Source organism: Malus domestica, chromosome 13, assembly GCF_042453785.1.
Source record: "Malus domestica chromosome 13, GDT2T_hap1".
In the NCBI taxonomy this organism is placed as follows: Eukaryota; Viridiplantae; Streptophyta; class Magnoliopsida; order Rosales; family Rosaceae; genus Malus; species Malus domestica.
The window spans coordinates 24,216,071-24,228,286 of record NC_091673.1 but is presented as its reverse complement, the minus strand read 5'-3'; positions in this window follow the sequence as shown (position 1 = coordinate 24,228,286).

Below are 12,216 nucleotides of genomic sequence, written 5' to 3'. Positions count from 1 at the left end.
CGTCGAGTGCAGATTTTTATAGAGGCTGGCATTAAGTTCCAAAGCACACTTGAATCTCCACCAGTAGAAGCTCCATTCTTGCACTTCTAAGATCTTGATTTGTTCGACCTCTTATCTCTTCAACATCTTTGAAAATGTCTGGCCCCTCCGATCGTCGTTTTGACTTGAACCTTGTTGAAGAGGCAGCCACGCCTTCTCCAGACAACATATGGCGCCCATCCTTCGTCTCCCCTACTGGTCCTCTTACTGTTGGGGATTCCGTGATGAAGAATGATATGACCGCTGCGGTAGTGGCCAGGAACCTTCTCACTCCCAAAGATAACAGACTACTTTCCAAACGGTCTGATGAGTTGGCTGTTAAGGATTCTCTGGCTCTCAGTGTTCAGTGTGCAGGTTCTGTGTCTAACATGGCCCAACGCCTATTTGCTCGAACCCGCCAAGTTGAATCATTGGCGGCTGAAGTGATGAGTCTCAAACAGGAGATTAGAGGGCTCAAGCATGAGAATAAACAGTTGCACCGGCTCGCACATGACTATGCTACAAACATGAAGAGGAAGCTTGACCAGATGAATGAATCTGATGGTCAGGTTTTACTTGATCATCAGAGATTTGTGGGTTTGTTCCAAAGGCATTTATTGCCTTCGTCTTCTGGGGCTGTACCTTGTAATGAAGCTCCAAATGATCAACCTCTGCTGCCTCCTCCTTCTAGGGTTCTGTCCAGTACTGAGGCTCCAAATGATCCCCCTCCAGTGCCTGCTCTTTCTGGGGCTCTACCGACTACTGAGACTTCTCCTAAGCAACCTTTCTGAAGGCTCCCTCTTGTTTGTTTATTTTGACTCATGTATATGTACATATTTGTGACTTATCGGGGATATCAATAAATAGCTTTCCTTCATTTCAACGTATTGTGTTGAATACACCAAAGCCTTCTTCGCTAAGTTCTCTGAATTTTCTTTTGTTGAAGCTTGTATGTTGAAGCTTTGTGAGTGGAGCATGTAGGTTGAGGTAGTATTCCCTTAATTTCCCGAGTGAGGAAAACTTCTCGGTTGGAGACTTGGAAAATCCAAGTCACTGAGTGGGATCGGCTATATGAATCTTTGAACGCCATTGTGCTCGGTCCTGTGTCATGTCCTCCGTTAGATCCAAGTACTCTAAGTCTCTTCTTAGAGTCTCTTCCAAAGTTTTCCTAGGTTTTCCTCTACCCCTTCGGCCCTGAACCTCTGTCCCATAGTCGCATCTTCTAATCGGAGCGTCAATAGGCCTTCTTTGCACATGTCCAAACCACCGTAACCGATTTTCTCTGATCTTTCCTTTTCTCTGATCTTTCCTTCAATTTCGGCTACTCCTACTTTACCCCGGATATCCTCATTCCTAATCTTATCCTTTCTTGTGTGCCCACACATCCAACGAAGCATCCTCATCTCCGCTACACCCATTTTGTGCATGTTGATGCTTCACCGCCCAACATTCTGTGCCATACAGCATCGCCGGCCTTATTGCCGTCTTATAAAATTTTCCCTTGAGCTTCAGTGGCATACGACGGTCACACAATACGCCGGATGCACTCTTCCACTTCATCCATCCAGCTTGTATTCTATGGTTGAGATCTCCATCTAATTCTCCGTTCTTTTGCAAGATAGATCCTAGGTAACGAAAACGATCGCTCTTTGGTATTTCTTGATCTCTGATCCTCACCCCTAACTCGTTTTGGCCTCCATTTGCACTGAACTTGCACTCCATATATTCTGTCTTTGATCGGCTTAGGCGAAGACCTTTAGATTCCAACACTTCTTTCCAAAGGTTAAGCTTTGCATTTACCCATTCCTGAGTTTCATCTATCAACACTATATCGTCTGCGAAAAGCATACACCAAGGAATATCATCTTGAATATGTCCTGTTAACTCATCCATTACCAACGCAAAAAGGTAAGGACTTAAGGATGATCCTTGATGTAATCTTACAGTTATGGGAAAACTTTCGGTTTGTCCTTCATGAGTTCTTACGGCAGTCTTTGCTCATTCATACATATCCTTTATAGCTTGGATATATGCTACTCGTACTCCTTTCTTCTCTAAAATCCTCCAAAGAATGTCTCTTGGGACCTTATCATACGCTTTTTCCAAATCTATAAAGACCATGTGTAAGTCCTTTTTCCCATCTCTATATCTTTCCATCAATCTTCGTAAGAGATAGATTGCCTCCATGGTTGAGCGCCCTGGCATGAACCCGAATTGGTTGTCCGAAACCCGTGTCTCTTACCTCAATCTATGCTCAATGACTCTCTCCCAGAGCTTCATTGTATGACTCATTAGCTTAATACCCCTATAGTTCATGCAATTTTGTACGTCGCCCTTATTCTTGTAGATAGGCACCAAAGTGCTCGTTCGCCACTCATTTGGCATCTTCTTCGTTTTCAAAATCCTATTGAAAAGGTCAGTGAGCCATGTTATACCTATCTCTCCCAAAACTTTCCACACTTCGATTGGTATATCGTCTGGGCCTACTGCTTTTCTATGCTTCATCTTCTTCAAAGCTACAACCACTTCTTCCTTCTGGATTCGACGATAAAAAGAGTAGTTTCTACACTCTTCTGAGTTACTCAACTCCCCTAAAGAAGCACTCCTTTCATGTCCTTCATTGAAAAGATTATGAAAATAACCTCTCCATCTATCTTTAACCGCGTTCTCTGTAGCAAGAACCTTTCCATCCTCATCCTTGATGCACCTCACTTGGTTTAGGTCCCTTGTCTTCTTTTCCCTTACTCTAGCTAGTTTATAGATATCCAACTCTCCTTCTTTGGTATCTAGTCGCTTATACATATCGTCATAAGCCGCTAACTTAGCTTCTCTCACAGCTTTCTTCGCCTCTTGCTTCGCTTTTCTATACCTTTCACCATTTTCATCGGTCCTATCCTTGTATAAGGCTTTACAACATTCCTTCTTAGCCTTCACCTTTGTTTGTACCTCCTCATTCCACCACCAAGATTCCTTTTGGTGTGGGGCAAAGCCCTTGGACTCTCCTAACACCTCTTTTGCTACTTTTCGGATACAACTAGCCATGGAATCCCACATTTGGCTAGCTTCCCCCTCTCTATCCCACACACACTGGGTGATTACTTTCTCTTTGAAAATGACTTGTTTTTCTTCTTTTAGATTCCACCATCTAGTCCTTGGGCACTTCCAAGTCTTGTTCTTTTTTCTCACTCTTTTGATATGTACATCCATCACCAACAAGCGATGTTGATTAGCCACGTTCTCTCCTGGTATAACTTTGCAATCCTTACAAGTTATACGATCCCCTTTCCTCATTAGAAGAAAATCTATTTGTGTTTTTGACGACCCACTCTTGTAGGTGATCACATGTTCTTCTCTCTTCTTAAAGAAGGTGTTGGCTAAGAAGAGATCATATGCCATTGCAAAATCCAAGATAGCTTCCCCATCCTCGTTTCTCTCCCCAAAACCCTGGCCACCATGAAAACCTCCATAGTTGCCTGTCTCCCTGCCCACGTGTCCATTTAAATCTCCTCCTATAAATAACTTCTCCGTCTGAGCAATTCCTTGCACCAAGTCTCCAAGGTCTTCCCAAAATTTCTCCTTCGAACTCATATCCAACCCTACTTGAGGTGCGTACGCACTAATCACATTGATAAGTTCTTGTCCTATTACAATCTTGATTGCCATGATTCTATCTCCTACCCTCTTGACATCTACAACATCTTGTGTCAAGGTCTTGTATATTCTTTTATAAAGCCCCAAAGATTCCTCAGAGCTCTAAAATGTGCTATCCACCACTTTTTCAGCCTTATATAGAGCCCTTCACTGGGATGCTATTAGTGAATTAAAAATAAATTAAATACCACTACTACAATATTAGTTTTAGGTGGCGGATGATGGTGGCGGATATTAGAAAAATCCTGTCGGTTATATCCGACATAAAGTCCTGGCAAATATTTAATGGCGGATATCAAAAAAATCTTGTCACAGTCCGTCCCGAAATAAATTATCGATGGCATGGAAGTTACTAAATTACCTTTGGACGTTGAGATATAATTGAGTTATGTGGTGGTGTGGTTTAAGTTTAAATTTATTTGGACAAATTCTAAATTTTTCCTAAGTTTTGGAACATTTAGACCATCTCCAACCCTGTGCTAAAAGCCAAATTACCCCCCACATTACCCCCCCAAACACTCTCCAACCCATGCTAAAATTTTAGGTTAAATGCCAAATGCTATTTCTGGGCCAAATACCCCCCAGCTTTCCCCCCGGGCTAAATGCGAAATGTTTATCGGAATTTAAATTTTTTTAGATTAAAATGTTCATAAAATTAATTTACAATAATCTACATATTTATTTATTTTTTTTAAATTGATTTAAGAAAAAAATTTAGGCTAATTTCATTCTTTAATAATTCCGGGCTAAAATTTTAGGGTAGAAGGGTTGGAGCAGAAAAGATGTTTCTGGGCTAAAAGCTAAATTTTCCAGGCTAAAAAATTTGGCTTTTAGCCCAAGGGTTGGAGATGGTCTTAGGACTCAAACTGTTTTCTTTTGTTTTGTTTGGTGGCCCACGTGGACCACACACACACACACAAACTCTCCATCTCGGATTTTTTCAAAAAATTCGTACAAAACGTATAGACGAACTTCAAAACCAACCATACACGCATAGATCGAGGGTTCAAAGGGCACCATTGTGTTCATGAGGTTCGTACAAGTTGAATGGTACCATTTTTAGGTAAGAACTTCTTCGAAAACTCGTGAAAACCCTACCTCGATTTTTGTCACTATTCATGCAATTGTAAAATCGTGTGTTTTTAGAAATTTCAAGCTTTCAAGAAGCTTTAAGAGGTTCTCGTGAAGCTCGGAGTGGTTCTTTGGAAGAAATTGGACGTCAAATCATCGAGAATGGCGGGTTTTAAGATTTGCCGGAATATTGAGGCTTTTTTCGGTGGGTTTCTAGTGGTTTTAGGGCTCAACTCAGGTATGGTTTTGTTCATCTTGGTGAGATCTTCAAAATGGTTCAAGTTTCTTGAAGTTTGGTGTTAAAATGAGAGAGAAATTAGGGTTAGAAACTTTTCCAAAAACCGGCGAATAGTCGCTGACGTCCGGTGACTCGTTGGGGAAGAAGAAGCATATTTCATCAGTTTTGACAGAATATGCTAACGGCGTAAGGTAACGCCGTTAGTTTTGAGACGGAATATCCTACATTTTAAAGGAATATTCCTGACAGCATTAACTGCAGTCGTTAGTGTGCCAGGCATGTGCTAGCATGGGCGGAGCGTTTGGCCGTGCCTTGGTCGACACGTGGCGGCGCGTAAGGGGTCGGAAAATTTTTCTAAAAATATAGGGATGTTCATGAGGTTGTGTAGATCACGTTGGTATATTCAAACATCCCATTTGAACAATGTATGAGAAGTTATTAGCTAGTATTGGTTATGTGCATTAAATTAAAGTTTTTATAATTGTTTCGCATATAGGGGAGACTTATCCCGAGGACAAGCGCAGTCAAGGGCATCTCGGGGGCTACGACCCTTCGACATACTAGTGAGTGGGCTTTTGTTTTTTATTATATACTTGATATACGCTCAGGTAAGCCCAAGTGATTTTATGAATTGTGAATGTGAATAACAGTTGTGATTATTTAAGAAGCATAGAGCTTATAAACCTGCACCCCGATGTTAGTGATTTAGCCAAAGATATGGCAAAGACCTATTTATAATATCACTTCCCGCACCATATGCTCACAGTGGATCCAATTTAGGTGCACAGTCTTGTCGTACAGACCATGATAGGTGGTTTCGACTTGTAGGTGACTAGCTATTTATCGCACAGCTATCATGGGAGTGTAGTATTGAGTATAACTATATTACACCCAGTCTTGTTGTACAGACCTTTTAGTGGTTCCGACTTGTATGTAGTGTAGCGCCGTATAGGTCATTTGTAGTGACTCCGGCTAGATTGACTAATAAGCTATGAATTCAGTCGTACAGACTTTTACAAGGGTTCTAGCTAATGTGTTATTTTCCATGAATTTATTTCACCTGAGTTACTTATTCTATTTTATATTTGGCATGGCATACTTATGTTTATGGAGATGTGAAGAATGACTTGAATATATCTATATATATGTTTGTAATGATATTCTATTTATGGGAAAATTATACATGTTTTACGGTGAGGGGTTAGAGCACTTGATAAATGAAATGATTTTGAAAAGCTTTGTTTTTGCCCACTCACATTTTCTGTTTTGCGCCCCTTCAGGTTTTAGGTAGACTTACTGTTGGTGGCATTGAGGATCTCGGCGATTCTGACAGAATAAAATATTCGTAGGATATCTTCTGGTACTGTATAACTAGTACTTGTCCTAATGGACTGCACCTAGACTTTCTATGCTCTGATTAGGAGTATTTACTCTTGTATCTCACTCCTAGCACTTTATGCTTATTAGTGCACATTAGTAGCTTTCAGTTTTTATTTATTCGTATATTTCTTATCCTTATCACTTCCGCATTGTGCATATGGCAACGTCACCCTCACGTGACGGCCAACACTCCTTGACTTAGGTCGGGGTGTGTCAGTTTGGTATCAGAGCCTAGTTTTAGCAGTCCTGTATATCTTGTGAATGATCCAATCATTGTGGTGTCTTATGTCAGAATTATGCCGCCTCGTAGAGAGCCACGTTACTCAGTTGAGCCTAGTTTCCCTGATATTGTTCAGTTAGGAGAAGCTATAGCTAATGCCATTCAGTCTTCACTCTGTCCTCCTCAAAGGACACCTATTGAGATTGTGTATAATCTGAAGTTGAATCATTTCATGGGAAATGAAGGACATGAGGGAGCAGAGAAATGGCTTCATCATGTCGAAAAGAATTTCCTTGTGATGCAGGGTTAGGGGAATAGGTCGAGACAACTACCTGGTTTTTGGGTTTGGAACCTGCATCTTGGTGGAGACAAGAGTCATTTCAGATGCCACTAGAGGTTGTAGCAGATTGGGAAGTGTTTAAACAGTTGTTTCGGAAAAGGTTTATTCCCCCTGAGTACATTGATCACAAGAAACAAGAGTTTACGCATCTGAAACAAGGAAAGATGCCAGCGAATGAGTATTACAGGAGGTTCACTAATTTGTCTCGATTTGATCCGGAGGTTGCTGCTAATCCGGTTGAGATACTTTGTCGCTTCAGGTTGGGTACTAAAAAGAAATGGCGTTCTGTAGCGACATCAACTCCTTGTGCCACTTACCAAGAGTTTTATGAGGTTTTACTACAGATTGAGGACTCAGAGAACATGCCCAGTGAAAGTGAAGATGAAGAAGAAAAGAACGGGAACCACAAGCGAGATGATAAAGGTAAAGGTCAATCATCTGAGGGGCCTCGTAAGACCTAGAGTTTTAAAAGAAGTGGTATCAATTCCAGCTCTTCTAGTGGAGGCTTGAGCTCTAATATGTAGAGGAGAGGTGGTAGATTTTTTTAGAGGCCCAAGATTTCAGAGGCAGATAAACTTTGGTGGTTCGGGTGGTTCAGGTGCTCCTTTATGCCATAGGTGTAATAATAGGCATTTTGGGGAGTGTAGGAGAGGCAGCAATGCATGCTATACTTGTGGACAGCTGGGGCATAGGGCTACACATTGCCTTCAAATTTAGCAGAAGCCCAGCAGGCTTTCTTACCACCACCTGCGCCGACCCAACAAGCTTCAGGACCTAGTGGTTATACTCAGACTGGTCGTGGAAATGCTTATCATTATTAGGGCGACGCTGCTTCTTATGCTTCAGGGCAGTATCAGTACTCGCAGGACCCTCATTATCAGAGTGGTTACCCTCAGTATCAGGGAGGTTCTATGCCATATCAGCCACACTCAACAGGTGGATCCCAGTGGTACTAGGGGGATAGCCCCAGCAGGTAGAGATTACTGCTAGCAGTGCAGGATCTTCGAGGCAGTCTGGTCAGCCAAGACAAGGACGAGGTATTCATGCTAGCAGAGGTCGTGGTGGACGACAACAGAATCAGGGACGTATCCATAACATGACACTGCAAGATGCTCAGAACAATCCTGATTTAATTATGGGTACGTTAAATATTCTTGGTCATTTTGTTATAGTATTGATTGATTATGGTGCTACACATTCTGTTGTTTCTCATACATTTACTCAAATGACGCAACCTCATCCTACACTTCTAGGATATGATTTAGAGTTTTCTATGCCTAGAGGGAAGAGATGTTATGTGGATCGGGTATATCCAGGATGTCCAGTGATGGTGGAGGATGTTGTTATGCCAGCTAACCTTATTCCGTTAGACATTGTTGATTTTGATGTGATTTTGGGCACTGATTGGTTACACTACAATCGTGCCAAGATAGATTGTTATGGAAAAACAGTCACATATCATTGTCTTGGATTACCTGAAGTTATATTTGTAGGAGAGCCTAGTGGGTTGAGTCATGGTGTTATTTCTGCCATGAAAGCCAAAAGATTGTTGTCGAAAGGTTGTTAGGGATATTTAGCTTATGAGGTGTTGAATGATAATGCTCCTAGTAGTGTGGAGGATGTACGTGTGGTCAGGCATTTTCCGGATGTGTTCCCTGACGATTTACCTGGATTGCCGCCAGACGGAGATGTGGAGTTCGTTATTGATCTGCTTCCAGGTACGGACCTATATCTTTGACTCCTTATAGAATGGCTCCTACTGAATTAAGGGAATTGAAAGTTCATTTGCAAGAATTAGTTGATAAGGGTTTTATTCAGCCTAGTACTTCACCCTGGGGAGCTCCAGTCTTATTTGTTAAGAAGAAAGACGGAACCTTGAGGCTGTGCATTGATTACAGGCAATTGAATCGGGTAACAATTAAGAACCGTTATCCGTTACCTCGTATAAATGATTTGTTTGATTAACTCCGAGGTGCCTGTGTGTTCTCTAAGATTGACTTGAGGTCTGGTTACTACGAGTTGAAGATTAGAAGTGAAGATGTCCCTAAAACAGCTTTCAGGACTCGATATAGTCATTATGAGTTTCTTGTGATGCCATTTGGGTTAACTAATGCACCAGCAGCTTTCATGGATTTAATGAATCGAGTATTCCAGCCATATTTGGACATGTTTGTTATTATCTTCATTGACGATATTTTGGTATACTCTAAGACCAGAGCAGAGCATGCTAAGCATCTTAAATTGGTGTTGAAGGGTTTAAGGGAACACCAATTATATGCTAAGTTTAGCAAATGACAATTCTGGTTAGATCAAGTGGTATTTTTGGGACATATTATATCACCTCAAGGTATTCAAATGGATTCTCAAAAAGTGGCAGCTGTGGAGAATTGAGAACAACCTCGAACGTCGCTGAGGTACTGAGTTTTCTTGGCCTTGCAGGCTATTATAGATGATTTGTTAAGGATTTTTCGGTTATTGTTTTACCATTGACGAGATTGACCAAGAAAGATGTTAAGTTTGAGTGGGACAATAATTGTGAGCAAAGTTTTCAGCAGTTGAAGTATTATCTCACTCATGCACCTATTTTAGCACTCCCTGATGATAGTGGTAATTTCGAGGTCTACAGTGATGCTTCTTTGAATGGTCTGGGTTATGTATTGATGCAACATGGTAGGGTGATTGATTATGCTACGAGATAGTTGAAACCTCATGAGAAGAATTACCCTACTCATGATTTGGAGTTAGCGGCTATCATATTTTCTTTGAAGATTTGGAGACATTATCTTTATGGTGAGAAATGTAAGATCTTCACGGATCATAAGAGTCTTCAATATATTTTTACGATTGCACGATTATGATTGCACGATTGAGTATCACCCTGGTCGTGCAAATGCAGTGGCGGATGCACTTAGTAGGAAGACTCTAGCTAGACTTAATGCCATTTATGATTGTCATGTTCCTCTTCTTGTGGATTTGAGGTCCATTGGAGTGGAGTTAGGAGTGGAAGATAGAGAGGAAGCCTTACTTGCTAATTTTCAAGTTAGGCCAATCTTAATTGATCGTGTGCTCGAGGCCCAGATGAATGATGAAGAGACCCAGGAAATAATTCAAGCAAGGAATCAGGGGAAGAAGAAAGATTTCAGAATTCGAGAAACTGATGGTATGCTTATGTAGGAGAGCAGAATGTATGTGCCGAATAATGCAGAGCTAAAGAAAGAAATCCTTGATGAAGCGCATATTTCGGCATATGCAATGCATCCAGGAGGTACCAAGATGTATCATACCATTCGCCCATTTTATTCTTGGCTAGGTATGAAAAGGGAAATTGCCGAATATGTGAGTAGGTGTGCCATTTGCCAACAGGTAAAGGAAGAAGCCGTTTAGGTTGATGCAGCCACTTCCCATTCCACAGTGGAAATGGGAAAATATTACCATGGATTTTTTGTACAAGCTTCCTCGTACACAAAATGGTTATAACGACATTTGGGTGATAGTTGATCGGCTTACTAAGTCAACACACTTTATTCCAGTGAGGGAAAAATATCCATTAAGCCGATTAGCTAAGTTATTCATATTAAAGATTGTGAAATACCATGGTGTTCCAGTTGATATTATCTCGGACTGGGATCCTCGATTTACTTCTAAGTTCTGGACAGCATTCCAGAAAGCTCTTGGTACAAGATTACTTTATAGTACGACATATCATTCTCAGACCGACGGACAATCTGATAGAACTATTCAAACATTAAAAGATATGATGAGATATTCAGTGCTACAGTTTGGCGATGGTTGGCATGATTTTTTGGATTTGATGGAGTTCGCTTACAACAACAGTTACCATTCAAGTATTGGTATGTTACCATTTGAGGCACTTTATGGGAAATCTTGTCGTACACCTTTATGCTGGTCAGAGGTTGGTGAAAGAGTTTTAGTGGGCCCTGAGATTGTGGACGAGACTACTCAAAATTTTCAAGTAATTAAGTCTAATCTGAAAGCGGCCTAGGATTGACAGAAGAGTTTAGCAGACAAACATGCCACTAACCAGGTGTATAAAGTAGGTGATTGCGTGTTTTTGAAGTTATCACCATGGAAAGGTGTTGTGCGGTTTGGAAAGAAAGGCAAGTTAAGTCCTACATACATCAGGCCGTATTTGATCACTGAAAGAGTTGGTGAAGTTGCTTATAGGCTTGAGTTGCCTTCAGAATTGTCTAAAATGCATAATGTATTCCATGTTTCGATGCTTTGACATTATATCTCAGATCCTTCACATGTGATTCCTCCTTAACCTTTGGAAATTAATTCGGATTTGACTTATGATGAGGAACCAATGACTATTTTGGATTGGAAAGATAAGGTTCTGAGGAATAAGATAGTGTGTTTGGTGAAAATCTTATGGAGAAATCATTCAGTGGAAGAAGCTACTTGGGAGAAATCATTAGTGGATTGTAAAGATGGTATAAATTTCGAGGATGAAATTTTTATAAGGAGGGTAGATTGTCATAGCCCGTCCCGAAATCAATTATCGATGGCGTGGAAGTAAATAATTACCTTTGGACGTTGAGATATAATTGAGTTTATGTGGTGGTGTGGTTTAAGTTTAAATTTATTTGGACAAATTCTAAATTTTTCCTAAGTTTTGGAACACTTAGGACTCAAAGTGTTTTCTTTGGTTTTAGTTGGTGACCCACGTGGACCACGCGCGCACACACACACACACACACACACACACACACACACACACACACACACACACACACACACACACACACACACACACACAAACTCTCTCTCTCTCTCGTGCCTTCTCTCTCTCCTCCCTCTCAGATTTTTCAGAAAATCCATACAAAACGTACGGATGAACTTCAAAACCAACCATACACGCATAGATCGAGGGTTCAAAGGGCACCATTGTGTTCCTAAGGTTTATACGAGTTGAATGGTACCATTTTTAGGTAAGAACTTATTCGAAAAATCATGAAAACCCTAACCTGATTTTTGTCACTATTCATGCAATCGTAAAATCATGTGTTTTTGGGGATTTCAAGCTCACAGGAAGCTTTAGGAGGTTCTCACGAAGCTCGGGGTGGTTCGTTGGAAGAAATTGGACGTCAAATCATCGAGAACGGCGGGTTTTAAGATTTGCCAGAATATCAAGGCTTTTTTCGGTGGGTTTCTGGTGGTTTCAAGGCTCGACTCAGGTATGGTTTTGTTCATCTTGGTGAGATCTTCAAAATGGTTCAAGTTTCTTGAAGTTCGGTGTTAAAATGATAGAGAAATTAGGGTTAGAAACTTTTCTAG